This window comes from Echinops telfairi, unplaced genomic scaffold, assembly GCF_000313985.2.
Source record: "Echinops telfairi isolate 266 unplaced genomic scaffold, ASM31398v2 ScPeMD7_18;HRSCAF=68, whole genome shotgun sequence".
NCBI lineage: Eukaryota > Metazoa > Chordata > Mammalia > Afrosoricida > Tenrecidae > Echinops > Echinops telfairi.
In genome coordinates, this window is record NW_022103915.1 from 94,706,028 (window position 1) to 94,712,204 (window position 6,177).

Genomic DNA, 6,177 nt, shown 5'->3' on the forward strand with positions numbered 1-6,177 from the left:
GGGCACCATCAGCTTTCTTCGCCGCATTTGTTTATGCACCTACTTTGTCTTCAGTGATCGTGTCGGGAAGGTGAGTACCATGGAATTCCAGTTTAATAGAAGAAAGTGTTCTTGCACTGAGGGAGTACTTGAGTAGAGGCCCAATGTCCATCTGCTACCTTAGTACTAAACCTATAAATATACGTAAGTTGATCTATTTTCCCATAGTCATATATAAATATATTTACATGTGTATATTCCTGGATGTAGACCCCTGTAAATGCCCTTTGCCTTCTAGTTCTTTCCTTTCTTTCCTTTTACTTTCCTCTTGTCCCACTATCATGTTCAGCCTTTTCGGTTGTCTAATTCCAGGTCTTTGTACATTCCATTATAATATTTGGTTTTCTCTTCTCAAACTGCTCTTTGAAATGTGCTATTCAGTTATTTGACTTCATCATCTCTTCCATTTGCCTTACCTACTCTTCAATTAAGAACAATTTCAGAGTCTCTCCTGAGATCCACTTTGATTCCCAGGTTTGTTTCAATCACCAAGGTCATATTTTTCAATTACTGTTCCTTCCTTTCTGTAACTTCTGCATTCCAATCACCAATAATTGGCAATGGATCTCAATTTCATTTTTGATCAATTTCAGACTGGAGATGTTAGTGGAATTCTTCAATTTCTTCCTCACTACCTTTAGTACTTGGTGTATAAATTTGAATAATGATCATATTGTGTGAATTATCTTGTATGTGGATAGATATTATCCTATCACAGACAGTATTGTATTTCAAGATATATCTTGAAATGTCCTTCTTGACAATGAGTACAATGCCATTCCTCTTGAATCGGCCATTCCCATCATAGTGAACTATACAGTTTTCTTATTCAAAATGACAAATACCAGTCCATTTAAGCTGACACACACCTAGCATGTCATCTTTATGAGTTCCATTTCACTTCTATAACTTCCAGTTTTCCTAGAGTTATGCTTCATACATTTCAAGTTCCAATTAAGTTCTCAAAATTTGACTGAGGAAAAGCTGCCTTCTTAGAGTGGACCCTAAGGAGGTGGATGGAGTAAAGGCTGCAGGCGGGAAACCTTCAGATCCCTCGTTTTCTGATGGGCCACCATTCAAAGTGAGAAGAAAGAGTTGCAAGAGTCCATTGATAATTAGAACTGGGATAATCAGGATATAGGAATTTTCATACTTAAGGGGCTGCTCAATAAGTACGAGTTATGTAAAGTGATAGGAATTCATATTTTGTGGCATATTCCTCATTCATTTTATGTCAAAAATTTAGTAAAAATTATTCAATGAAATCAACTACCAAACATAATGCTGTCAGAAAAAGGCGCACATTGGTGTGGTAATTATAGCGTTTATGAAAAGACAAATTTCCCAACTCAGAAAGATTATAACAGACTGGCAAGGTCCACCAATTTATGAAAAGTCTATGAATACTAAGACAATATTTCTATAATATTAGAGACTATAATATTTCCATCAGTAAACAGCAGAGTTCATATAATAAAAGGATCCCAGGTTGAACCTAGCTCGATATACATAAAGAACAGGGACTTTGGGGCTAAAAACCTTCAGTTACAATCCAAGATTTGACGCCTATTAGTTGTGGATCTTGATCTCCAAGTCTTCATTGATACAACAGGAAAACGACGTCTCATCAGCTCTCGGACTGCTATCTCGTCAGTGTCATGAATCCCGTATGGCAGGGTAGAACTGCCTCTGTGAATTCTGGAGACTGTAACCCTTCAAGGCAATATTAAAGCCCAAACTTTCTTCCTTGGAGCACATGGTGGTTTTGAACGGCTGACATTGCAGTTAGCAGCCCAACTCAGAACCACTGCACCACCAGAGCTCCTGTTAGATTTCTAGGAAGATTAAATAGATCCAGACATGAAAATGTTACATAGTCCATCAGACTATTGCCTGCTTCTAATAATTATGTTATACATGGTTATCACTGAGATCAGGACTAGCATCAAAAAATTATCAGAATGAGATTAAGGAAAGTCATGTGAAGTTTTCATTTGCTTTAAAGGATAATTGAACTAGGGATTAGAAAGGAGGTGGGTGGTAGCTTCTTCCTGGTTGATAGATATAATGGTGGTGATTTTATAATATTAAAAATGCTTCTGCCTTTGTTGTCGTTGTTTTTATAACCTTTTCCCTGCATATCCTGGGCCATCCATATGCCTGGGAGACATTAAAAGTGATACATAAGAAATGCAAAGGGAAAATCCCAGTTAGTAGCTTCTTTCTGCTATACAACACAGAATTATGAGGCAAAACAGCCGACTGTACTAGAATTTAGGGTAGTCTGCGGTTTTCGGATTCTTCACACAAATACACAGAAGAAAGGTCCTCTTTTGCTGATCTACAGTATCTGATGGGCATTTCATCCTCCTGGCCTCAGCCTGCCAACATGCTTTGGGAACAACTCTCTCAGAAAGAAAAGACTCCTCTCCCATATGTTGCTCCATCCCATACATTTGAAAACCATCAAGCCAGTTCCACCAGAAGAAATCCCAAGGTTTTCAAATAAAAATCAAAAACAAAATATGCCAAGACTACTAATCCTATTAGGCCATTTTTAAAATTGTTTAATAATAATCAAAGTCCTATTCTGAATTATTGGCCTGTGGGTTCTTTCACCCATGTCATAACAGTGGTCTATGACTAAGATAAGAGAAATCTCCCAGATCAATAAAGCATCTGTTCCCAAAGACTAATTCCTGCTTTGCTCCAACAACCAGAGGAAGCAGGTATCTGAAGTTCAGGAGTTGCTGTTTAATCTCCTCTGCTAGCCATCAAAGCTTCAGAAGTAATCAACTCAGGTCTGGTAACTACCAGTCCTTAAAGAAATAAGTTGTCAGAATGCATGCAAATGAGTCGTAAGTATGCATTTGTTTCCCCCTAGAAGGCCATTTGCCCTATTACATAAAATGTTGGCTTTCACTGAACCCACAGTGGTCTCTTCGGTTTTTTCAAAGTATTAAATCAGGGAGGCTCTAACACAACAGATGTGTGTTCTTAGTGCTGAAGGAGGAAAGGGCCAAAAACCAAACCTTCATGTGATTCAGGGCAAACTTTCCCCCATATCTGCTCACATTTCCCCAATGATTATCTAAGGTTTGAGTGACCAGTAGATCTTTTTTTTTTTTTTTGGTCAATGGATAAATGATTTTGAATACTGGTTGACTATTGCTAATTGCTAAAGTAAAATTTCTGAATCAGTCTTGCCAGCATACAATATAGTGAACAAATTCATACTCTGCCCCGAACCACTCACTTTCATATGGCTCCCCAATGTCTCCTTGGTCCATGGCCAACAGCCATAAATTAAATAGTCCCCTTCCAGCAACTGCTTTTAGATTTAGCTTTTCCTCTCTGGTGCCCAGGTATGTGTATCAAAGAGCAGCTCAGCGCCGGAAATATCAATTGTCCTGCTGTGGGTAGCGAATGAGAATAGGCGATATCTCTGAATTATGAAGCAAGTGAAAATATGCATAAGATACAGAACTTGGATATATACGGGAAACAGATTGAAGACACATTTGGAAAAATATTTGCAAACAAAATGAAGATACAGCCGTTCAATTTCATGGAAATAGCTCTAAATGAAATATTCTATCCATCAATCAAGAAACCTTCCCTGTGTGATCCACTATGTTCTTAGAAGGTTGTGGAGATATTGTCAGGATATAAATTAGTACTTTAAGAGGTAATGTATGAAAAGAATAGCGCTAAGATGACTATAATTTTGACAGGACTTCAGAGATAGTAAAATGGCTGTTGTCTCTCTCACCTAAATCTCTCACTCTCTGCTCCTAGACCCAAGGAGACGATGGGCCTGCTCCAGCCTCATTGTAATTTTTACATATTTAGCTCCAGAAGTATGCTATTCACCCTCTCATTAGGCGCTGGTCTTCCAATGAGACCACTACTAGCCCTTGTTCATGCTTCAAACCCTCTGCCTCCTTGCTCCTCCACTTGTTTACATTCTTTGCTTATAATATCTATCTCTATTTTTGTATCCTGGTGTGATTTAAAACTGATATAAAAAAACATTTCAAACACTTTCATGCTCTTTTTTGTTTGTTTGTTTAAACTTTTTCTCTAGAACTGGACATTTGTAAATTTTACAATTGCCAGAACATCTTCTTTTCAAACACATGAAAGAAATTATAGGCTATAATGTATGTGAACTTCTTCTTTTCCTATAGCACATAAGAAGATATTATGTAAGTATATTATGGAGAAAAAATATTGAGGACAGGTACGAGAAAAACCATTAGAATAAATAGGTAAGAGGGGAATGTGAGAACAAAAAATATAGATAATAAAACTTCGTTGAAAATAGAATTCTCCACAAAAAGCTGCCCCTGACCTGCTTTTGTCAGAATAAACTAGAAAATGTGTGCTAACAATTCCAAAACTTCGATGAATAGATCCAACAAAAGCTAGCGTTTCATTCCAACAAAAGTTAGTGTTTTACCCATGTAAAGCAAGGACACAACAGAAAGGGAAGATCTCCAGATTAACTTCACATATTCAACTTCAAAATTTTAGTTCTACCACCCCAATGGAATGCCTTATCCACAATTTCCATGGCAGTAGAATGAATTAGGTAAGTGGCACATCACAGCTTTTCAATTCTTAAATGCAGAAGTATCACACTTCATTTTTGTCCCCTTTCCATTAGTCAAAAGAGTCATAAACTTCCACCCAACCAAAAAGAGATGGGGAATATGGAACACTGGCTTGTCTGAAAAAGGATGGTTAGTAGACAGGCTGTGTTAGACAGGGTTCTCTAGAGAGATAAAACCAGATTGCTAATAATTTTATAAATATATATTTAGATAGATAACACAAGAAATAAATAGTTGTTAAATTATAAAGCAGTTATACAGATAGATAGATAGATAACACAAGAAATAAACAGTTAAATTATAAAGCAGTACAAATGGCTCAGTACAATTCAGATGTGTTAGACAGTTGTGAGGCACTGGCAGTCCTTCAAGTCTTGAGGGCTGCCATGTGGTCCTTTGTAGAGAGATTCAGATTCTCCGGGCACCGGTAGCCAACAGCAAGGCAGGTCACCAACAGTCAGTCCCCAGCTCAGGAGATGTAAATTCCAATTACATGGTGAAGCAGGTCTTGAAGGAACCTCAAATTACAGCGACACAGTCCACAGGTTAGGTGTCCCACAGGTAGTGTAGCTTGCAAATTGAGGCACAGAACAGGCAAGGCAACCGCACACTGATCTGATGAGCAAAGAGCGAGAGACAAGAAAGGTGAGGCTTGCCGAGCCATTTATCTCTCCGCCCTTCAGTTAATTCCACATGTGTTTATTGGCTAGGGTGGCACAATAAACTAACTAGCTCACAGGCAAAGATAGAAGAAAGAAGAAAAGGAATAGAAAAACATGAAATTAATAAAAGGAGGATGAGGATAAATAAACAGATGGATTTCACTCCTGATTTATATCCAAAAATCTTAGTTCTAATCTCAGCTCTATGTCAGTTCCATATGATATTTAACTTCACCAAGCCTTAGTTTCTTTGGTCAAGTAAAAGGATTTCTTGACATAGATGTGAAAAGAAACTGATTTTTCTAGAAGTAGAGATGCCTGGTGATGCAACAGGTAAGCACTGGGCTGCTAGCTGAAGGTCTGGTGCCTCAGACCCACTAGCGATTTTGTGGAAGGGACACTTGGCAATCTGTCCCATAGATGACCTTATGCAATTCTCCTCTGTGACATGGGGTTATTATCAGTCAAAAGTTGAATCCAGGACACCACCAAAACAAGTAAAGTTCTCTAAGGAGAGGAGTTTGTAAAATAGATATAAACCAAGAGTGAGAAACTAGAAACCTTACAGAAATACAGAATACACTGCATGATATAGAACAGAAATAAAGAAACCTGGGAATGCTGGGTATATTTTCACCTTTAGTTATCAAAACATTAAAAGAATAAACCATCAAAAGACCTCTGCTGCTTAAAATGGCATAGATATGACATGGAGATTCAGGTGGAGAAGGAGCCAAGAGCTACTGTTAGCACTCATAGCTGAAGATCATCTCCAAGCCCAATCACGAACTTTGATACTCCGGCTCTCAATTTTCTCTGATGTAAAATGGAACTAGTCCACGTCAACTGCCTGCATAAAA